The sequence below is a fragment of the Parus major genome, chromosome 3, assembly GCF_001522545.3.
Source record: "Parus major isolate Abel chromosome 3, Parus_major1.1, whole genome shotgun sequence".
NCBI classification, from domain to species: domain Eukaryota; kingdom Metazoa; phylum Chordata; class Aves; order Passeriformes; family Paridae; genus Parus; species Parus major.
In genome coordinates, this window is record NC_031770.1 from 8,941,593 (window position 1) to 8,966,256 (window position 24,664).

At 41.1% G+C, this 24,664-nt stretch overlaps 1 long non-coding RNA gene across 1 annotated transcript; it reads right to left on the reverse strand.

The window, feature by feature from the left end:
• Positions 1–19,259: 19,259 nt before the first annotated feature.
• On the reverse strand, positions 19,260–23,696 carry LOC107202422. Its single transcript, XR_004496582.1, has 3 exons — positions 23,162–23,696; positions 21,297–21,386; positions 19,260–19,404 (listed from the first exon to the last, which is right to left on the reverse strand). It is a non-coding gene; the product is annotated as an uncharacterized LOC107202422 (long non-coding RNA).
• Between the last annotated feature and the right edge of the window lie 968 nt (positions 23,697–24,664).

Consider the following 24,664-nt stretch of genomic DNA (forward strand, 5'->3'; position numbering starts at 1 on the left):
TTCTTCCTCTGGGGCTCAAACACATTCAGAGATACCTCTTTCATCACAGCATCTTGAAAGGTTAAGAAAGTAGCGCTTATCTTTGAATCATAGAATTGTTAGGGTTGGAAAAGACCTTTAAGATCTTCAAGTCCAACCATCAACCCAGCAACACCACCATTTTCATTCTTTAACCTCATGCCCTCAAAATAGATTTTCCTCAAAAATTATATAACTACCAAGATTTTACAAAACAGAAAATGTAACCTTTCAACTACCCTTTGCACAGCTATGGAATCATAGAGTTGGAAGGATCACATCAGTGTCCCCACAGTCCAGCTCCTGGCCCTGCACAGGTCACCTCAGGAATCATACCAGGTGCACAAGAGCATTGTCCAAATGATTCTTGAGCTCTGTCAGGCTAGGAGCTGCAATCATTTCTCCCAGCAAGGGAGCCTGTTCCAGTGCCCAGCCACCCTCTGGGTGAAGAACCTTTCCCTAACACCCAACATAAACCTCCTCTGATTCAGCTTCAGGCCATTCCCACTGGGTCCTCTCACTGGTCACCACAAAGATCAGTACCTGCCCCTCCTCTTCCTCCCATGAGGAAGTTGCAGACTGCTGTGAGGTCTCCCCTCAGTCTCCTGTTCTTCAGGCTGAACAGACCAAGTGACATCAGCCCCTCCTCATGTGGCTTCCCCTCCAGACCCAGCATTTTTCAGGCAAACAGAGACAAGAGAAGCTCCACATAGGACATCAGACCTCACAGAGTTCTGTGGATCTGTGCCAGGAAGGTGAGGGAACCTTGCACGAGAGACCAAACCTCAGCAGATGCCCTCATGCCTAGAGAGGCACTGAACACAGCCACTTTACTCAAGTAAGTGTCAGCTCCTAAAGGCTGGTAAACTGGGACATACATGAAAATGCAGACTGTGCTAAACTGTGCAGTTAAAACAGAAAAAAAGCCTCTAATCCATGGTCTGTTCAGTTGCAACCCACCTCAATGTGGTCTTTAACAGGGCCCTCAGCACAAGAAAGATGTGGACCTGGCTGGAACGCGTTCAGAAGAGATCACTGAAGACAGTGGGAGGGATATCAGAGGGACAGAATATTCTGATAGAGATAGAATATCTTATGGAGACAGGCTGAGAGAGTTGGGCTTGTTCAGCCTGGAGAAGGAGAGGCACCAAGGAGACCTGATTGAAGCCTTCCAGTACCTATAGGGGGCTTATGAAAAGAAGGGAAAGGGATCTTTCATATGGGAAAATAGTGACAGAACAAGGGGCAGTGGTTTTTAACTGGAAGAGAGCAGGTTTAAATCAGATGTTAGGAAGAAATCCATTACTCAGAGGGTGGTGAAGCAGAGGAACAGGTTGCCCAGAGAGGTTGGTGGATACCCTATCCCTGGAAGTGTTCAAGGCCAGGTTAAACAGATCTTTGAACAATCCAGTCTAGTGGGAGGCATCCTGGTCCATGGCAGGAGGATTAGAAACAGATAACCCTTAAGGTCCCTACAAACCCAAACCATTCTATGATTCTCATGCCCTGCTACTCAGGGATACAGACTGTTCAGTTACTATCAAGTGCAGTGGCCAAATAACTTACTCTCTCGCAAAAACTGAAGTTTTCAGAAGCACTGGTGTAAATTAAAGGCTCACACACAAGATCAAGCTATGCTGTCGGAAAAAAAATTACCTCTAATTAGCTGAGCCCAGTAGCTAAGACAAGACAAGATAGCATATCTTAAACACCTTTTGCTGGAGGCAAACCCAAGTCTGCATCCCGTTGCAGCCCTCAATGCCTACATGCATGTGTATGTACAATTACAGCAGCTCTGCTGACTGATAACTTGTTAAATTGACATAACTTGACTGTCAGGGTCCTAAGACTAATGAAACATGTAAAGTATGCCAGAAGTAAACAGCAGCTTTCCAGGAAACACTTAATTTGCATTCTAATTAATGCAATGTGGGGCAGAAGTCATAAATAAAGGATTCAATCACAGCTCACTGTATAATAGGCAGACTAGTTTTACACACCTGATATGACAGGCAAGTACTGATGTGGGGTTATTGAAGATGCCAGACCTAAGCCAGCTCTTCACATCTGCAAGAGACAAAGAGGTGCAGCACCTAAGAAAAAAAAAAAGGTTTAATGCTGCAAATCTCTTCTAAAAGTTTTCCTCCCTAGGAATAAATCACTTTGTTTCTTTTCTTAGAAGATGACAAGTGTAAAGAAAATCTCATCTAGAGGAGTCCTTGAAGGTGTGACAAACAGGATTTGAACACCACACCTTCAGGCTTATTACCACTGGTGATGAGTACTGCTCATACCCTTAATGCCCTGGTAAAGATTGGAGTCTCACTTTTCAAACAGCTTGCAGAAGTCTTCCCAAAATAGCTGCCATCACCAAGGAGCTCTGTGCATGCTCCTTGAAAAGGATGAGCTCCAGGTCTGAATCTTGCTATTACATTTTTCAGACCTGCCACACATAGCATATTGCCTGCAATAGGCATTTTTTTGATTAGGTAGAGTTTGAGGATGGATTCCTGCCATAGTCTCACCTATAGCCTCACCCTATCACGATTATGGTGTTCCAGGCACTTCCTTCTAGGGACCACATTATGCAGTTAATGCCAGCTGGTGAGCTCTGAATACAATGGGGCAGCAGAAAAGGAGGCTGGTTGTATTTAGCCACAATAAATTAATCTACATAAAATCATTCAGAAATTCAATTTTGATGTCTTTTCTTTGTGGGATGGTACATGTGGTTTACGTTACTTTCAGAACACTTTGGTAAGCCCTCTGTTGTATTTATTAAATGCAATCAAGTCAATTTCAGAAAAAAAGAAATTAATTTATTGCTTTCTAATTACAAATTAACAAAATTATTTTAAATATCCCGCTTTTCTTCCCTGCTGAAACTACAGTAGAAAAACTAGTCTATGTAAGTGACAGAAGGTTATTGCAAACCAAGCTGATGAAATGAAAGGGAACAGAAAACATCAGCACCATAATAAAAGTAAAGTCCCTTTTTGCTTTTAACTGCTTCTACTCAATCGCTTCACATTTCCCCACTATTCCACCACAAGCAGCAACTCTTTCCATGGAACCCTCCATGCTCATTCACTTTTGTGAAAAATACTTCCTCAGTAGCTATTTGTTTTTTTGCAACCATAGTGATAAAATATATTACTGGCAGAACTCTCAGGATTATAAATAGGTATCATTCTTTGTTTAATTTCAGTAAGCCAGGACAAAATCACTGAGGTTTTTGCACACATGACTTTCATTAGGAGCAATGTACAACTGAAAACACATTAGGCTCTTGCCTTTTATTTGTCCTTATTTCTATTTGTTTATGCCTTCATGTAATTAAAGGGCTGGAAATTTTGGGGGTGTAATAGCAAAGGTCCCAGGGAAAAAACACTGACAACTGAGGAAGGGGCAAAGTTACTCACACTAGGACGGGAACTACCAGACTGTCAGAAAAGCGTTTTGTTTTGAGGTTTTTGCTTGTTTCCATTTTTGTTAAATTGTTTAAGATGTGTTACTTTGGTAAATATCCATCTAACTCCAAGTGCTACAAGTTGAGCATGCTGTCAACACTGTGCTTGAAGAAAGCCTAGTCTGAAAATTTAATACATTATTCCAGCTGAAAACTGCCAGTTACTTTCCTCCCAAATGCTTAGGGTCCCTCACTGAAGCCATGAGAGACCAGAACTGACATTTCATATACCTCGAAGTCAGACAAGCAGTGCCAAAAATAACCATGAAAAATGAGTGCAAGTTTTCCTTTGGGCCAAATCTTTCAAGGATTTTCCTTAAAACTCATATCAATGATCTTTAGGTAGGACTCACAGTTTTTTCAGGGCTTGTAAGCACTCTGTATTATGAGCAAAGACTCAATAAAACAACACAGAATTTATATGAAAAGTAGAGGAAGTCCTCAACACTTCATCTTTGGTACTGAACTCTGCAGCAATCCCCTTCTTGCCACCATGGCCATGGACAGAGGAGCCACCACCAGGACTAGCAGATCTCCAAGGGTTAACCAGCGACGGGTGAGGGTGGGGTCATATTCCAGACTAGCAGTGGAGCTAAACCACAGCATTCATAAGAAGGGAGCTGGAAGGATTCGCTGTTTGGGAGCCATTTCATGCCACCCTCAGACAAGTCTCCTGTAGAAGTCAGCAGGACACTCCTCTGGTTATGGACTGCAGCAGGATTTGGCTTTGGCTCTGAAGAAAAGGGATTCATAGGGGGAGCTTCTGGTAGCAGCATGTACACAAGGGGAGCTGGGCACAGCAGCATTTTTCTTTCAAAATCTCCCTGCTCCTGAAAGGCCACCCATGGGACACAGCCATCTCTCATGTAGCTATTGTTTTCCGTGGACATGTGCCATGTATTAACAGCCTCTCAGGCCTTGTGCAGAGAAGACAAAGACTGCCCTCTGCCTTTCTGTCTTTAGAGGCCACTCAGCACAAACAAGGCAAGGCACCAGAATGTAACTACCCTCCCAAAATAGGCTCCAGCAGCACCCAAGATAATTCCTACAGCCAGCATGGCAGCAAGGGAAGGAGCCGTCCTGGAAGAGCTGGAGGACACCTGGAGCAGATCACCCCCAATTACTGATTTTGTAAGCACACACTCCAATTTAAGAGCCAGGGGCTGTATGGTGGTGAATCAGGAGGAAAAAAAGGAACAGCTTCACACAAAAATTGTACTAATTTCACCACTGTCAGGTTGAACTTCTCTAGTACAGAGAAAATGCAAAGAGAGGGGGCTGGAATGAGAAGGCTTGACTCCAAAGCCCTTTCTCAAAGCAGTATTTTAAGGAGTGCAATTAGGTTTCCTTGCAACCTTCCCCTTCATTCCTTCCTTAGGTTTTTTGGGGAGGCAGGGCAAGCATTCCCCGCAGAAGCAGGATGAAATTTAACAATAGCAGAGTTATCAGAAGCCTCATGTGTCAAATAAACACTACATTTCTCACAAATAGAAAACATACAAGTCATAAATCAAGGGTCCAGCAGAGAGAGGCTTGTCGCTGGGAAGTGTCAGTGCACATGGATTTGGATGGCTTTTGCCCTCAGGCTGCCTAAAGGAAGTTTTGACCCAGGATATTAATACAGCTTATTTGATACAGAGTGAGCCAGGCTGGGGCTCCAAGGTCTGTTTACATTACAAGACTGTGGGCCTTTGGGAGATTAACACCTAGAGAAAATGCATCTGTGTTTGTTCTGGGTGAGGCTACAATTTAAATTCTTATGTTATCACACAAACTAGACATGATAGATAATCAATGCCCTGTGATAGTTAGTACTGAGGAACTGAGCTAGGTTTTTTTTTGCAGGGTCATTATTCGGCATATCATTCTTGCATTTTCATTTCTATTTAAAGACAAATCAGACATTTATTTTCCTGAGGCTTTTATGAATGCACATGCACATTTTCATCTCTCAACATAAAGAAAAACTGCCTGGATTATGTCAGTTCTGTGCTTTTTTTGCAGGGATATAAAATATATTATATTGTTGCAAAATATTATGTCACAGAAATCGTACAGACGTCAGACCAAAAGGAATCTTGAGAGTGCCTCCAGTCTATCTCGTTGCCTAGAAGCAGTAGCAAGTTTACTTGCAGCCATGATATATGTCCATCAAACTTGTCAAAACCTTTAGAAGAGAGAGTCTGTGACATCCCTGGGTAACGTATTCCAGTGATTAACAATCCTATCCATATAGAATTTTTTTTAAACTACCAAAAGCTTTGTTTTGCTACTGGAGAAGCCAGTCTCTGGATTTTTTTCACATCTTTAACCTACACCTTAGGTTAATCTACACTTTAAGTAACTCCACCCCTTTGAAAACACTGACAGCTGAATGCAAAGCTATAGACACACTGCCCCTATAGATATCAAATTAAATACAGAGGCACAATAGCAATCTGGGCAGAGAGAGCAACAAGCACAGATCAGGGTCAGCAGCACTGTTGAGAGCTCAGTGTGTGATACACTTTTCACATGTCTGAGCACATAAAGCACTGATCTGATAAATCTGAGTTCAGCTTAGTTTTTACAGAGAGCCTTCTATTAAACATGTGTGAAAATATAGTGCTTGTGATCCTACGCTCCACAGCCACGGTGACTGATAGATCTGCATCCCCTTTCTAACAGCAGCTGCCTACAAGACTTATACCCTTCCTCAGACATACCTTTTCTAGACAAACTCACACAAATCTTTCAGATCTTTCAGCACAGATCATGTTTTCTAAGTCTCAAATCATTTGGGTCATTCTTCTAGATTACATCCCACTTGTCTGCATCACTTTTAAAAGAAGTGAAAAAACACAGGTCCAAAAATCCAGCTGCTGACTTCTTGCCACCGGACAGAGATGTCTTGCACACTAAGAGTTGCTCTCTGAATACCTCATCTTTTATTCCTGTTCCACTTTCCAGGCACTAAAGCTCCATCTTCTCTCCTGATGCCAAGTCCCCATGCAGTTACAGATTCTCTGACACATACTATTTTGCAGTTCTATAATCTGACTGCCTTCCTACTGATATATTTTTTCCCACTGTATTGTGTCCATTTGTTCTTCTAATTCTGTGTGCTAAAGCGCTTCTGTATCCTCAGTCTAAATTTTACATGTCCACTTTCTATCCCATCATTCAAGCCACCAATGAAAATATTGATGGGAACCAGGCCCAAAATTAAGTCTCTTCAAGAGCAAAAGTCAATTCTCCTTTCAGCAGGGCATCACTGCTAACTGCTTTCTCAGTGTGGGGTTTTTAAAGAATAGGCCATCCCCTGTTATCCAGGCAAAATTTCTCAAGTTTACATGAGAGCATATAATCTCCCATAGTGTCAAAAATCCTGGCTTAAGTCAAGATGTATCACATTTACCACTTTCACCTTATCCACTAAGCCAGTTTCCCTGGGAAGGAAGGAAATTAGATTGGTTTAACATGATTCATTCTTGACAAATATGTGTTGACTCTCTTTTATCACCTTTTTATCTGGATGGTGCTTACACATGGATTGCTTAGTAATTTGTTCTAGTATCTGATACTTTTTAAGATATCAAGGTTACACTGATCAGTGCATAGCTACCAAGACCCTCTTCCTTCTCCCTTTCTTATAGATAGATACTATGGTTTGTTAAGAATTCAGTGCAGAAGAACCTGTCTCCAGGAGAAGCAAGACTTTGTGTGCATGGCGATATTGCCATGCGCAAAATTAGACAAAAAACACTGAGCTATTTTATAGAACACTTGGCAAAAATGTAAGTTGAATTTATCTTCTTATCATTTTGGGATGAGACAAAAATAAACAAAGTCTAGGGTACATGACCAGCAATGAATATTGTATAAACAGAGTAATTCATTGTCACAGAAATATGATCCCTATTATGTAACCTATTCCAGCCTCCTGCCAACGGGTGATTATTTCCTACAAAGTATTTTCCACTGCTTTGTTCAACAGAGATTTAAGCAAATCAGTAAATAGCTTCCCCATACCTCCCTGGGGAAATTGTTGCACAGCTATATAATAGTCAGTTTGGTCTCACTGAAAACAATAATACAATACTGAAACATATTTAATAGGAGCTAATTGCAACAATAAATATGTAGCAGTAACACTACCCCTCCTGGCTTCATCCCATAAAGACATTCACTGATATTATACCCACTTATTCTTCTGTTTCCCTTTTGATTTCTGAATACTCACACTTTTTGTGTTTTCCACTGTACACTATCACAACTTCAGCCTCTACAGAGGTGCCTGGAGCATCCAGGACTGCCTGACCCTCTGTTTTTGGGTGCAGTTATCCCACACTCTCATGGGTATCTACTATGGTTCTTGGTGCACAGACAAGCTCTCATCAAAGAGATGATCTTGCAAATAGGAAGAAGAGAGAACACTACATCAATCTCCCTTACAGTGCCATATATAATGTCTCATCACAACAACTGCTGAGACTTATTTCCTTATACCAACACTTGCATTTATTGAAATGAAGTGGGATTTGGTGGTTTGATGTTGATTTGGGATGCTCAGCATCCTGCTCTCCCTTTTGGGTAGTGGCTGGGACTGAATACCTGCAGTACCACATGATAAACCCACTGCATGAATAAATGCTGTTTCCCATTCTTCATGTGTTTAAATCAAAGGCAGTTGACCTGTTTAGGATATGATCTATTCAGATAATAAAACCCACATGGCACACAGTAAAACGTTTTAATCCATGATCCATGCATACACTTCTCTAGAAACAAAGATGGTTACAGACTGTAGCATATAAAATTTGCCCTGAGCTAGAAAGCCAGAGCCCTTTAGCACAGAGACATTTTTGAATTGTGAACTTTATAAAACCCAACTCATAAGTTCTGCAGATGTAGCTTATTGCTGAGAAAAATCTAAGATGTTAACTGCCAGTATTAGCTCATATAAGCTGGTATTTGTACGTGTGCTGTATAACTTGTATTGTTTTTCTCACCTTTTCTATATAGTAAAACCAAGATACTGTAAATTAAGGGTTTGGGGGGTAGGGGCATGGCAGGGGTGTTTGAGAGTTTAATGGGGGTAAGGATGTGGTTTTGTCCTCTGCCATTTCTAAAAATTGTACAAATCGAAGCATATTTTTAAAGGGGATTTTACAACCTGTTTAATAACTTTTTAAAAGGTTCTAGTATTGCGTCATGGGACTGTGGATACGGTAGGTCTTTTCCTGCACAAATGAACAAAGAACACACCCGAGCAGTGCTTACTAACATTAACAGAGGTTGCCATCCAAAAAATCCCTTCTGCATTTTAAGCAAAGGAATCCAGAAAAGCTAGTTGGCTTGAAATGTTATTTAAAGACATGGGGTTTGGACACAGACCCACACAAGCTGTTTCGCAGCAGATCATCCAGACTGTATCAGTTTTCCTCAACGTTACGGCTGCCTACTGCTATGATTTTAAGTTGTGTTCATCCAACAGCAAAAAGGCAAAGGAAGCTAATCAAGGTCCTGCACAAAGATGCCTTAGACTGATGGCCACTGTCTCTTTCCTTCACCTGGCTGCAGACAGACAGCACTCAACTCCGTGTATCCAGAGGTTTTTCCTTCTGGCATTTCATGCTTTGGAGAAGCTTCTTCGCATGCTAATAAAAATGCCAGGAAGACCAGCTGCTCTTAAACAGTTTGCAGGAAGGCAGATATAATTAATTCACAAGTTGGGAGCACATTTGACAGAAAGAATTGTTTTGTTACCCCCAAACAATCGAGAAGCTCATATGTGAAATGTACGTGCAAGTACATCTGCTCTCACTTAAATCCATATATTTACACCACCCTAACTGAAGACACTGTAGCCATCTCTCACAGCTAGCCATGAAGATGATTTGCAGAATAATCTAAATACTGCTGTGCAAGGAAAAGCTTGATCAATAGGCCCCATAACTTAGGAGGTATGAATTTATGTTACTTTAATGGTATGTCCAAGAACATTAAGACTAATCAAAGTCTATCCAGCTGGCCACGCTTACCAGAGCTTTGTCTTTCTTTGGATCATCACAATTTTGACTTCCACCAAACCCAGTGTCCAAGACTCACAGCGATGAGAGCAGGATTATTTAAGCATTTTCCCCTTGCTTTTTTTTTTTTTTTCCAACCATATTCACATAAACTTGTCACCCATTTGCATACATTTGAGCAGTCTGCCTGACTATAAGGCATCTGCACTTTTATGTTCATTTCTCTGACATCTGGAGTGCTATAAATTCAATGTTTGCCTTCATTTTTTCCTTTTCTCTCTCCCCCTATCCCCTAAAGAAGCATTGGCAGTAGCACAGATCAATCCAGTCCCATCCAGATCCAAACTCATTGGAGATTTCCAAGCTTGGATAACTCAACTGGACCAGGAAGTTAAGATTGGTGAGGGGACAAAAAACCATCAGTGGTTCCTCTGTATGGAAAAAGCAGCCATCCACTGCAACAGGATTCAAAGGAAAATGCTAACAGTGAACAACTAAAACAGAGTTGCCTCAGGGCACTCTGGAAGAGATCACTGAGGCAGGTATGACGAGCTCCCACCCATTTCTGTTTGGTCCCTGCTGGGGAAGCAGGAGTTGATGCCAACACCTCAGGGAAAAATGTGCCTCAGTGCAGCTCCAGGCTGACCAGCTGAGCAACTCAGCCTCCCTCTGTGTCTCCCTTGGGATGACTAGACAGCTAAGGGACCACCATACCCGTCAGTGTGGGGACACTGGACATTTTACTGTGAGCATGGAAGCTGTGCACGTGTTTGGTGGGAACGTCTGGAGGAGCCAAGCACCCAAAAGGGATCCACGAGAACCACTTTGCAAATCTCTGAGATATTGCAACACACAATACAAACGTACAATTAAGTTTTGTAAATCTGGCCAGACACCAAAGGCTTTGGAATTTGGCTGAACACAGAGTTCCCTGATTCTTCCCCTGTCTCTCAGCTTTCCCTGCAGACTGAATCAAAAAGTACAGATAATACCAGGCTGCTCATTCTCCTGCTGCCCATAAAGTGATATATTTTTCTTGCTCCATTGGGACAGATGAAATAAGAGAAACGAAAGCAGGGTCAGCCTGGTGTCTGTTGAGGGATCATCTCTTACTAACCAAGAAATGGCAAAATCCTCCTAAAGGTTCTTTGGGGAATATTTATTTTGTCCCGCACTTTTACTGTAATTGTGTTAATCCGATAGATTTGCTAAGCAGTAAAGCGTTGACTGGCATGTCTGAGGAATGCCTGTTGGGGAATGTGTCTGCACGGGAAGAGGACTGAAAATGCAGTTTACATAAGGGTGCAGACTGTATCTGACAAAGAATACATATTATAGTATATGTTTCCTTCATAGTAAAATATCATGAGGTAATGGGGAGCAGGGTTAAAAGCTGAAGTGACTATATTTATGTGTCAGGTTCAAGGGGTTGTTTCAATTTCTAGAGCCAATCAATGACAAATTTCAGCTCTGCTTCTGTCCACGCTTCAATAGCCGGTGAGGGGTGGCTACTGTGTGTCCAGCTAGAGAACATTTCTGTGCTGGACTACTTTTATTCTCTTAAACTGGCATTTTGAGTGGAAAGTGTGGTGCCAAGCATGACAGAAAAGGCATGTAGAGCAGGGAAAGAGTGAAATTAAATTATGGGGAATTGACCATAATGAAAAACTGGGGGACTAAATCAAACCTGCAGCTATTTTGTCTATCACTCGTCTACACATCTTCCCTCCAACGAAGAAATCACCCCCTTGAACAGGTGATTGCCTTTACAAGCTGCAGGGCACATCAGGGAAACATTTTAAGTTTCATTTTCTCTCCTACTGAGTTATGCTGCCCACAACCTCTGGGATCCAAGAGCCCACAGCTTTTTTTTTTGCTGTTGTTGGCTGCTCTCATTGCTAGAGCTCAAGTCCTGTCAGCAGAAGCTTCGCAGCGGATGCACAGGGAACCTGCCTAACATGTTATAAACTGACAGAATTCCAGCAGTAGCCAGTGGTCTCACATAATGCAGTTATTTTTTCCAGGCCTGTTTTCTTCTTCCAGCTGAGTTCCCAAAAGGCTGCAATGCTTTAATGGACCCACACAGTGAAAAAATGAGCAACAGCAGCATCCAAAAGGCTTTTGTTCGTTATTGCATCCAGCCCTTCTGGAGTTCTCAGATGAACTGGAGGGCAAGCTTGACTAACATTTCCTGACTGAAGTACTGAGAGGGACTGTCCCAAAAGTTTCACATACAGAGCCACCCCACTTTCCACTATGCTATTTAACTAATGAGAAATGAGCGTATGGAAGTATGTCACATCTCTCAGACACCTGCCTGCTTCCTCCCCCTTCATTTGCCTGAGAACAGCTGGTCATCTCCAAAGATCAGAGGGCACATCTCTAGACTGTCACACATGCAGGGGCTTTTGTAAAGCATGAGGAGCATTTGGGCCACTAATGCAACATGATGCAGCTTTGTCTCTCTGAACAGAGGAGATATTCCAGGGCTTGGGGCTGATTGTTTAGTGGGTTGGGGTTTTTTAAGCAACAACCAAGTATTGTCATTTTCAGTAGAGACTAAGCTTCTGAAAATCCCAGCTGCCTCTGGAAATCTTCACCATGAGGCTTCCAAATCCACACTGATCAATGTTAGAATAAGCCATTTCCACCACTACAGAGCTCTGGCTTACAGCAGGGGTAGCAGCTCAGGACAAAAGCTTGCCCATGATAGATGCAAGAGACAACCTGACACCAGCCCAGGTGAGAGCTTCCTTGATCCACACCAAGCCTTGTCAAACGCAATGCCAGTAATGGGAATTGCAGAAGTTCACACTGCACAGATATGCTGAAAAGATGCCTCTTTCCTTCTTGCCATAAGAACAAAACTGAAAAATATCCCTAAATTCCTCTGAGGCTTCATCCACACAGTTACCTACGGGCCATGCATGCAGTCACTCTCCCGCATCATCCCTTCTGCCTCCCCCCACTTTGGCACAAAGCGCCAGATGAACAGTTTCAATTGCTTGAACAATGATCTTGGAAGTAAAGTATTTCCCTCCTTGCCACAAATCTTTATAAGTAGTGAAATAAACACCACAATGTGCCTTCTTCCAACAGCTGGAAAATTATGGTCTGACTGAAATGACATCATTGTGTTTTCCTATGGAATTTCTGTGCTGTGAGATTTTAGGGAGAAACTGTGTGGTGGCTTGAGGTGGGGTGAGAGAATGCTGTAGTGAAGTGGACAAATAAAAAAGGTGAAACTGTCTTAAAGAGGCTCTACTATGAAATAAATTTTTACACAAAAACTGGAAAAGTTCCTTAAAAATAGGTCAGACAGGCTGTTCCTTGATAGTCATAATTCCTTCCATAGTCATTCCTTAATCCCAGCCTTCAACAGCCCTAGCCACTCTAGCATGAAATACGAAGTTTCTCAACATCTTATATGGTTCTTCCCCCTTGTCTCATTACATCACTGAAATAAAAAAAGAGTGGAAGGTATACCCCAGTAAGGGAACATCTCTGTCAAAGCAACATTGCAATTCTAGCAGCTTTTCAAATGAGACAGCACTAAATCTACACCTTAATTACATGCTCTGCTGTGGATGTCAACACAAAATGTGTGACCACTCTGCAGTTCCCTTTACTGCATAGAGCTCATGTGGAAAAGGAAGATTACTTTCTAGCAAGTTAGAATCAAGTCCCAAAATGTGCCTCTGGACTAGAATAGACAGAGTGCAAAACATTTGGTGATAACAAAGTTTAAAACTGGATTTGTCCAGCTGGTGAGACTAGAAACAGCTGCCCACTCCTGCCAAGAAATGGCAAGTTCAGTTTTTCACTGTCATCACATTTTTCCCCTAAATTTCATTTCAATTCCTTACCACACCAGGACTACTCAATTTGTACTCCCTAGTCCAGGAAGCCCAAGTATCATGAAAAGGTTTGGTCACCTTCACTGAGACTCCTTTGGACACAAGCCTCAGCAGCACTCAGTGCAACTCAGTAGTGCAGTTTGACACACTTGATAGAGGGATTAATAAAAAAAATCACCAAAACCTAAGAGAAATTCTGAATTGTCTTACAGGCAATAATCAGGCTGAACAGGAAAATCAGAAATGAAACAGAGCATGCTAATAAGAAAAAGACAAAAGACATCTTTGCTGAAATTCCCTTTCCACTTCAACACATATAGACAGCCTTTAAACACCTGTGCTTTGGGGAAAAAAAAAAACACAAACATTTTCAATAACTCTGGTTTCTATACATTTTCTCTTATTTTCACCCTGCCCCTCCCATATAACTACCAAGATGGTATTGTTAAAATGTCAATGTGTATGGTAAAACCTTCCCCAAAACAGAGATAAAACTCAATCATCTTGCAAAGTTTTTCTACATTCCTTTTTGTTACACAAATGAGTGAACATCATATATTCACACCTGGAATTCCATGCTTCATTTGTTAACTTTTCTTGCCACTGTGATAAGCAATTCCACCAAATTATTAACTTTCAATTGCTCTTTTTATTGGGGTCAAGAATGAAGAGCAATGAGGGTCTATCTTCAATACTTTGACAAATAACGAAATTGATGGATAACTGTGCATATGATTTTAATGTATCCAGCCCTATATATAAACATAATTTTGTGTGATTTATATCCCTAATTAGATTCCCATGGCAACATTCTTCAGCTAACAATGTGTATCATAATCACCTTTTCTTCATACAAATGATTTCCTTAACTTTGCATGCATATCTTAGCAGGTTTTATTTTTGAAACTCATGTTAACAGTTTCTCTCTTGTTACCAGTAGGGGTGCTACAATAAGAAACTAATTTGCTGTAAAAATTACTCATTTGTCAAATAAGCATTAAAATAATTGTTCCCCTTTTGACTGTTACCCTGCTGTTTCCAGTCATTTTCAAAAACTAAATTATTTACTCATTTGAAAGTTCAGCTGTGCATATTTTAATTGATATTCCCTCATAGGACTCATATTGTTAATGACAATAATTAACCCGAAATGGCTGCTAAATAATTATGCTGAAAAGATACAAAGTATTTGTGCAGAAAGTAAAATCAGCATTTGAGAAACCATCAAAACGTACAACTTTCCTATTTTATGGCAAAGCATGGTAATAGTTCATAATCAAATTAAGGATGAAAAGGAAAGATGTAGATTACATGCTTTGATGCAGAATACTTTATGTTTCCAATATAGCACGGTATCCTAGCTAACAATGCATACTCAGTCATTTTAATAAATCCCTAGTATTGCTATTCCAGATAGTAATATAATGTATTCTCATGAAGCCAGTGCAGTTAGGAACGTAGTAAACCATCCATTAATAATATTTCTCTGCCATCTATCTATTGCATTTCATTCCAAGGAATCAGAGCCCTGTAATAATTTATAGCTTATGGAATTAATGCTGAAGGCTTTCTTCTGGCAAGCATTGTTGATTTCAATGATGAGAGCTAAAAGCTATTCAGGCCCAGCTTCTTTCTCTGGACACATCCCAGGCCAGATGCATTACCGACCTATTGTTTGTGAAACTATTTATACCAGTACAAAATCATTTTGATTTAGCTCCTCTGCTTGTCGATAGCGCAAGTTAAGGATGAAGCAAGCTCTGAATGCCCTGCTAAACAGACACAGGATGGGTTTGTCTACATGGAAAACAATCTGAGTTAACTAAGGATGTGATTTTAATGTGGGTTTCTATATACAACTATATTAAGCCCATGTGGACTCACTCATTCAGAATTAAAATAGCTCTAATTCACTTTAATCTAATTCACTTCCAAAGACCACAGAGGGGTTTAAAGTTGTTTAATCTATTTGAACAGCTCATTTGAATCCACATGCCTGAGTGTCCCCACAGACACTCACACAAGCAAACAAAAACCCAATAAAGCAGTAGAGAGGTTAAGAGAGGTTGGCAGAAAGTTTTACTTCATGGCTTTTTGGTGGAAAATTTGGTTTTCAACTACCAAATAGTCTCTGAAAAAGGTGTTGACATTGAATGCTCCTAAAGTTCGTCTGGAAACCAAATTCTCTTTCTTTTAGAAATGAGAACTGCTGCTGCAGTATTATATGGTTGACCATTACATGCCCCCATAGTTTGCAGTCCAAGTAGTCAGCCCAGCACACTGTGGTCAGGGACAACCAGGGTGACAGATAAACCAAGGTTCATCAGAGAAATGGATTTGGAGCCAGAATATATGTTTACTATCTTAGACCAAAGCACTGACCAAAGCAAAGACCATTTGGCCTTTGATTTGCTGTTAATATTCATGATTTTGAATGCAGAAATAACTTTCTCTCCTGACCCCCTACACACCCAATCAAGCCTACCTGAAAAAGCTTTTCCAGTAGCCCATACTAACAGAGCATCCTCAGACTGAAAGGTTAGGTGGTGATTGCAATAAAACCAAACACTCATCATCTATTTGGAGACCATCCACTCTACGATCTTGTGCTAAGCTCTTGGAGTAATACAGCTAAAGTCACAGTTTAAAAGTCACCAAGTCATGGCATTTTACTCTTGTTAGAGGAAAGGGGAGGTTTGAAGGGGCAACAGGGTCTTTGTTCACAGGCTTAGGTGGGTTTTGGCAACAGGCATATTTTAAAAAAAAATTTAAAAATTGTTGGTACTTTTGAAGAAGTAATTCCTAATTTTTGAATGCTGTCATTTGGTAAAATGCTTCATTACAGCAATTTAAGTACTCCTGGCCAGAGAACATTAATATGAATGCATCTGTCTTATTCACTTGAATTACCTCTGCAATTCCTGTATGTTTTCACATGCAGCTCTGGGGGTTTGCATGTGTAACCAGCAGCATTCACAATTCAAGCATGCCCCTGTGAAGGTTTGGCTCATTTAGAGCTACCTTCCACATGCTCTACGTTATATTTTGGATTTTGACATACAAGACAAATAGCCAACAGACAAAGAGCATATTTATTAAAAAAAAATAAAATTCTTTTAATTGCTCAACTTACTCCTGCCTGAAAAATAAGTGCAAGCTATTACTGGCACCAGACAACTTCCAGTTTTCACTGGCCAGCAAAGCTGCATCTGCAAGTTCAATGAGATCAGTAAACAGCGTAGGTTAAGTAACCGATTACTAATATTTTCCTTGAGCTACAAAACTTTTAAATAAACAACAACAACTGTGATCACAGTAACCTTCCAGAGGTTAACAGCATGCAGGTGGTCAATTGGAATTAAATGCAAACCAGACGGCTGTGGCATTATAAACTGAACATCTCAGTTCAGTTTGCTTCAGGAATTGGGTCTTCTTTCTCAAAAGCCTCAATGATACAACACATAAATGTCAAAATTACAAAAATAAGGAAGTATGCAATAGACTAAGCATTTTAATGCCTTTTCTGGCTCTTATTGCAGGCTGAACTGTCTGTGTTGACCACATTTGATGGCATCAGTACTTAGCGTGGCTGTGTGCATGAGTTTTTTAACAGCTGACATAAACAGAGATGGCCCATCAACCAACTGAGCTGCGCTGTGGGCTTGTTGTAAACCACTGGTATGATACATTTTATACTTCATTTATGATGCCGCTTCTCTGACCTTGAAAGACAGCTCAAAGTATTGGCAATCAGATGTTGAACTGGGAACAGGTTCAAATCCAGCTAGTGAGAGTATAAACACTGATAAGAATGTATTATTTATATCTGCAGACCTTTTTTAAAGCAGGTCTCTCAGTCTATTCCCAAGCTGAGAGGAAGAGCTAATACAGTTATTGACCACCAAGAAACTTATTTGAAAGGTCCCCCAGAATAAGTGCAGATTTGAGTTACAGGAGCTGAGAACCATCTTGTCTGGGACAAATGCTTTCTCCACCATCAACAGGGGCTGAGAAGGAAATCCAGATACATCATCACTGATAGGGACACCTCTCAGAGGACTAAGCAAAAGTTACCTGTGTGGTTCCCATCTTAAATTGACCACCTGGGAAATGTGACATAAGCTTGGCCCACAGTGAACATAGCCTGGCAGAAAAGTTCTTGCTGGAAGGGAAAATGAAAACAGACGGGAAACCTTGAAAAGGCATCCCACATCAAGCTTTGGGTAAGCACAATGCACAAACCATTTGCTTCAACAGCTTCTAGAAAAATGCTTTTCAAAGCTGGAGTCTCCTGCTTCCTCATTGGCCTATCCCAGCAAATGAATGCCCCAAACCCACAGGCCCTGCAAAGAGCAAGGGAAAGAAGTGCAAAACACAGAACCATGACCATGTTCACATACACCAGCCAGCACTTGGAATCTACAAAAAAACACCAGCACTTCTGAAACTTGACACTGCTCAGAGATACAGATTAAATTTGAGTGTGTGCCAGTAAATAAATACAAATCTGTTGTCATGGTGTTTTGTAATGACTGGCTCCTTAAAGCTAACTCACCTCCTAGTGAAGCAATTTGCCTCCAGGTACAGCTGATTCTCAGGCTGCAATATCACCTCTCAATCTACTGTCCTGTGTCTTAACCCGTAGCTCCAACATGCTTGTGTGCAGCAGTGTGGTGCCACTGAGGTCAGGGCACATGTCCCCAGTCATCCTCCAGAAGCTGCTTCAAACCAGGCAGTGGAAATAGTGAAGTTGCAGAGATCTCTAAAGTGTGTCATTTGTGCAAGGCTCACATAGAATCACAGAATCATTAAGGTGGGAAAAGAATTCTTAAATCATCAAGGCCAACCATTAACCCAGCACCACCACTGCGCTCACCATCAAACCGTGTCATCAAGTGCCAAATCCAGTCATTTTTCAGATATTTCCAGAGATGGCCACCACTTCCTTGGGAGGCCTGTTCCAGCGCTTTATAACCCCTTCCATGAGAATTTTTTTTCCTAGTGTTCATTCTAAACCTCCCCTGGCACAACTTGAACCCATTTCCTCTCATCCTATTGCTTATTATCCTGGAGAAAAGACTGACCCCCCTATCCACACCTTTCTTTCAGGGAGTTGTACAGAGTGATAAGGTCTCCCCTGAGCCTCCTTTTTTCCTCTTTTCTAAACACCCCCAGCTCCCTCAGCTGCTCCTCATCAGAACTGTGCTCCAGACCCTTCCACAGCTTAGTCGCCATGCACTGGATGCTCTCCAGCACCTTTTTTCCTTTGTTGTGCTGCTTATGGAGGACACATTTCCTCTGCAGGCACATCTACCTGCTCACAGCTGATCCCTCCCCCATGGCCCTGCAAGGGCAGGTATCTGCTGGCCCTAGATCAGAGCTGCACACGTTCACCACGCCTTGATGTTTCTCCCAGCCAGCCAAGCTGGGTGGCCAAACCTAAGCAGGGAGAGGCTGAGCTCCAGCTGCAGCCTTTCCATTAATGGTAGCACCAGTTGTTCCCTCTTCTTTTTGCTCAGCCAAAATTTTTCAGAAAATTTATAGGAATTTCATAACCTCCATAAAATCTGGTTTAAATTGGCCAGTTCAGAAGTTATTAGGGAAAACAAACACTCTGGCAAGCTTTTAGCACACTAACGAGGTCTTCAGCTTCAGCAAACACTTAGAAAATTGAGTGAACAATTGAATATTTTTAGCTTTTTAAAATGCAGGTTAACCTATGCTGCAATGAATGTCCAATGTTACCCCTTTCTAAAAACAGCTCTGTTCTGCTTGCCATGTATTTGTTCTGTGTATACTTATATCAACTGGGAAAAAGCACTGAACCAAAATGTCCCTCCAAAAACCTAGGAACACTTCTCTTACTAAGAAATTCAAGGAATAAGGTTTTGCATCTCACCTGAAGCAATGGAGCCTCAATTCCTTAACGATACCATGATCCTGTTACGAACAGAAACTTTGACTTCAGCTCCGAGGCAAGAGCATGTAACAATGGACTGCATGATGCAGAGGAGGATTTTTCAGCCTCTTCAACTTCAACCAGCATTACCTGTGAGTGATACATTACAGAATTGAATGCCAGAAAAGTGGATTTTCGAATAAAAAGTATAATGTTTCATAATTTGATTTAAATCAATTATACCATCTCTCACTGGAATGCTCATGAGCTTCAGAAATAAAATATATAAATGAAACCAGCTGCTCTGGATACTCTTTCCTTGGGATAGATTTCACTTGAACTCAACCAGCTTTCCTCTGCAGCAAGTTACTGTAATGCAACATCAGAGTGGAGAGCACACAGTGCTGTACAAGTTACTGCAAAGTAAACAGTTTCAGTTAAAAAATGCAGAAGATTAAAATCCTTCCCTACAATGGCTGGCTAAAATCTGAGGAATTATTAATTCCTCTGGGGCTGACAGAGAAACCAAGGTAGTTACTGGCACCTCAGCAAGATCCATTAATTTATTGCTATTTACTATATCACATAATCTTTCTGATTTGTCTCAGTCTGGAGCCCCTCTGTGCCCAACAGCACGGAGGTCTGCAGTGTTCAGAATGAAGAATAATTACAACTGGAGAAGCACATGCAACCAAAGCTCCATGTTGTTTAATCTCCAAGTCTAATGCATGTGTAGATTTTGGCATCACTCTTAAAATGATTGTTTGTAACTAAATACCGTATCTCAGTGCTTAGATACCACGATGACTGAGCTTTTCATAAATCAGAATAAATATATAAGGCAAAATCCTGGCTGTACTGAACTCAACGGGAGCACTGCCAGCTACTTTAAGGGAGCCAGGGCTTCATGCAAAAGGTTTTCAGCAGCCCAAGCTGTCCAGTGTTTTGGTTGCAGAATTTTCAACTCCATTTGAAGGCCTCTTTTCCCATCCAGCATCTGCAGTAGCGTGACACTGAGATAAAATTGCACGCTCAATTCCCAGCCACTGTAACAGGAGAATATCCTTTGTTAAAATAAGGGGCAATTCCAGCTTCAGTTGACAAAAGCAAGGTACAAAATTTGTGTCTGAATTTGTGTCAATTCCCTGGGCCCCTGCCCAGAGCAGAAAGGGAGCATCCTCATTGGATGTTCATTTTGAAAACATGCAGAAACAAAACAAAGGAAAACTCCACCTCTCCCCCTTTTTTTGATCTTTTCTTAAAGAAACAATTGTCTTCTCATACAGATGCTTATGTACCTTCTCTTACTTTATCCAAGTATCTTAAATTCTTCTGTAGTGTTACACCAGTTCCCTTCCAAGTGAGTAAATGTCTCATTCTACAGAGTCCTCAAAGAGAGGCAAAAAAAAAACAACTTGTAGCTGAAAACAAGATTATTTTCATAACTACTGTGTGCTTAACTTTCCTCAACTCAAATAACTTAGAACACAAAAGCAGGTGTCATATGCAATAAGTGGTGATTTAGGACAGTCAAGTGAAATAACGACATACACACTACACTATCAGTCTAATAAACTCTGTTTACCCTGATATTCTTAAAATACTTGCATTCCTAAGAAGTCAGTACCAGAAATGTGTTTGTATAGGATTAGCAGTGTCAAATTAATATGCATGACAAGACAGCAGCTTCTATAACAATAAAAACCAAAATTATTTTTAAATCACTTGTAAGTCCAAATGTTCTTGTGAATGAAAAGAGAATAAGGAGGAGGAGACAGAAAAAGACAGAATGAAATGAGCTTTTTCATAATGAGGCAAAACAAGCTAAAAAATGTGATTCCCTTCCTTTTCCTGAAAGATTGAAAATGCAAATCCTGAATGATTCAAAAGTACCATTAATAAACACAATTATTTTAGACAAGAACAGGTTATTGCTATAAATTCCAACTGAAGAATGACATTTTTTAAAGACCTAAAAAATGTTTGAGGAATGGCAGGATAACTGTAAATGGGGGAAATTTCCACACCAGGAAACCACTCACTTGTGAGAAGACTCATGTTCATATTCTTTGGCACATTCAGTTGATGTCCCACACGGCACAGTGACCTCAGGATCCCTCATCTCTTTACCACTATGGGAAAAAAAAAAAATCTTATAAAAAAGGGCTTAAGGCAAAGTGGGTCAAGGAAGCAGGTGTTGTGGTATATTTTAAGTAACAATTTCTTCAATGAGAAATGGAACATGAGGTTTGACCCCAAACAACAACATCACAGAGAGGGGATGGCAAGGTTTTAAGTCTGAAAGATGACTCCCCTGAAATGCGCATGTGACCTGGTAACCCCTGTGAGACAAGGCAGAGCTGAGTTAAGGAGGAAAGAAGGCTCCAAGAAACAAGCTTAAGGTTTTTGGAAACAAAGAGACCACTCAAACAGGTCTTGGAAACTACCTTAAGCTTAACTGCAGGGATCTACAAACTCTCTCTACAAACAACACTTTCAACAGCTGTGAGAGCTGCCCCATCTAAAGCATACTTAAAAAATACCTGTTTGTGGATAGATGGGGATGTCTCCCTCCAAAATCACATTTTATTTCAAGTTTCAACACTGGACATTTTGCCTTTCATGGTATCTAAGTTAAATACCCTTCTGGCTTGACTGAGCTATCTTTTAGAAGACATCTTTACCTTCAGTGATGGAGATGGTGATTCAAGAACCACATAGCAGTAGATGATGGCCATTGAAAATATTGTATTTCCTTAAAAAACACAAGTAGAAGACTGGGGACTATGGTCAAGAACCAACTTGCAGAGGAATAGCCACTAGTAAAACCACCACATGGATTTCATATCCCCTCAGCTTCCTTAAGTGTATTATGAGATATCAAACTTCTATTTCTTCTGCTCTGAGGCATAACAGGAATTAAGCTTTCCACCATTTTGCCAGAGTACTACAGACATTAATGATCAAGAGAGCATTCAGCATGACACCTAGAAATAAACTGTAGATATAACAGGAGAAGATTTTCCAGATTGGGCACCAATGAAGCCATGTTGATGCGACTACTCTCTTGTATTACCAAAGAAAGGGCTAAAGCTAATGCTTAAAGTGACCTGGAATTTATGGGAAAGGCCATGGAAAAATAACACAGATTTAATGGTCCTGCATTCACCCTTTTTTTTAATATATAAATTTATTTACTCTCTTCTTCTGAGCCTACAATTCACATAGAAGCAGGTGGACTCCTCTGAACCCCACATTTCAATATTCATCAACTGCCATGGAAAATTCTGCAAAACATTTCTTGTGCCCTCAGGAAACTGCTGAAATTTGGAAAGAGAAAAAGCACACAACTTTATTGAGGTCGGTGCAAGCCTAGAGATTTCCAAGTTGCATGTCTCTGTTAATCAAAGTGACTGTGCCAACATGATTAGGATACCCACAAAGCCAAGCCAATCAAGCAGCTAACTGAGGGAGACCACAGAGCAGATAGCAAATACCACTGGAGTTGTACATTGTCTCAAAAGATTATCACTGCAGTTGTTCAAACTCTTGTGACCAACAAGGGATTTCAGTGACTCATTGCTATTGTGTTTCTGCAGCTCAACATTATGTCCCATGCATATTCTGGAGCTCCATAGCACCACATGTGTATAACAATGTGCCACTCTTAATAAAATATCTTTGTGGTAAAAGAAGTATCAAAAATATTCACACAATAGCAGAATGCCAACCAAGCACTGAACTACATTAAACAACTCATTGGGTGCCATTCCAAAACAGCATCTGCCATGGCCCCAGGAAGTAGCTTTAAAAAAAAATAAATATAATAAACGAAGATATTTTTCTGAAAGATCACAGCTTTTAACATACCAAGGAAACGTCAAGAACAAATTAACATATGACTCACCTCCCTGAGGTCTATCCCATGGTTTCATTATCAGTCAAGCAGAATCCATTGTTGCAAAAGCAGTTCAAAGCATCCACTCCATCCATGTGCCACACTGAATACTCAGCAAGTCTTCATGTATATACAGCATTGTTAAAAAAGGAGGATGGCAGGATAACATTTAAAAGGAAAACAAACAACCCCTCCCACACTGGAGTTGGAAAGGCCAGCAAAGCCCATACACATCAGTAAGGGCTAGGAAAGAAGATGATCATTTCTCTGGCAATCTTAAAACTTTCCCAAGAAGATGATGGCCTGCAGCTGGGGCACACCAATCAGCTGCTCTGGCAAAGGTCAGCGAAGGAAAGATCCCCTGCTAGTTCAACAGCGGTGGTTTCTTAAATAATCTTGAAACAAGGAATAGCATGTGAACGTGAATGCTTCTTCCTCCACAGGATTCAGGCAGGAAAGGAGGGCCCACATAACTCCTGTTGTCCTCCTGAAAGCACTGCCTCCAAGCAGAGCAGAGTGGTTCCTTCGGATCAGAGCAACCAAGCATGCTGAAATGAAAACAACAGACTTAATTGACAACCTGGAAAGGAATCATGGAGAAGTCCCCTCCAAGAGACATGGTTTGGGCTCCTGCCACAACTGAAGAGGCAGATGTAGCTTCTGACACTGACAAGCTCTGAGTGCCATATCAGATGAAGGTAGGAGGTAACAGGGAAACCCTCGAAACATCAATCATGTCACAGAGAGGTGTCAGGCACAGTAAGAATCTGGCTGAGTTAAGGTTAAAAAAAAGGAATCATGATATTAAGCTTTTACTTGCATAACTGGGGGAAGGGAGGAGGACTGTATTTTCAAATTAAAGTCCTGATTTAAAAAATGCATGTGCAGAGGGTGCTCTAATGGTAGATTTTGGCTGCTGAAGAGTGGATGAGCAGCGTGGTGAGCCCTGCAGAAGGACAAGTTTCCAGGGATGGTGCTCCTCCCTCTCCTTTCTCACAGCTGATGACACGACACAGAAGCCTCTCCGTGTCAGGTAGGGACTGAACTGAAAATATTCACACTCTTCTCTCCACATTTTCTTTTTTCCTTTTCAGAGCCCTGCACATGAGGAGCCTTATGGATATGATGGACAACCCACACTGGGACCAAGCCATGGAATGCCATCAGACCTTCCCCTCCAGAAACAGTCCTTCCTCTGCTTGCATTCCAAGCACCAACAGAAGATAGTGGTTTAGGACTTCCACCCTCCTAGGGACCCACATCCCTGGTGTAGTAACTGTTTGCCATCACTGCACCTTAGGAAAGCCTAAAATCTGGCAAATATCTTATGGTGAGAATCTGTTCTCCGTGATAGGTCTTGAAAAAAGTGAGGTAGCTGAAAGGATGGCTGTAATAGATTGTAACTTCACAGCCTCTTTGTGGTCACTACCACAGAGACAGAGGATCCCACTCACAATGGTCCACAAAAACAACCAAAATATAAAAAGCTTAAGATGAACTCAAACTTTAAAG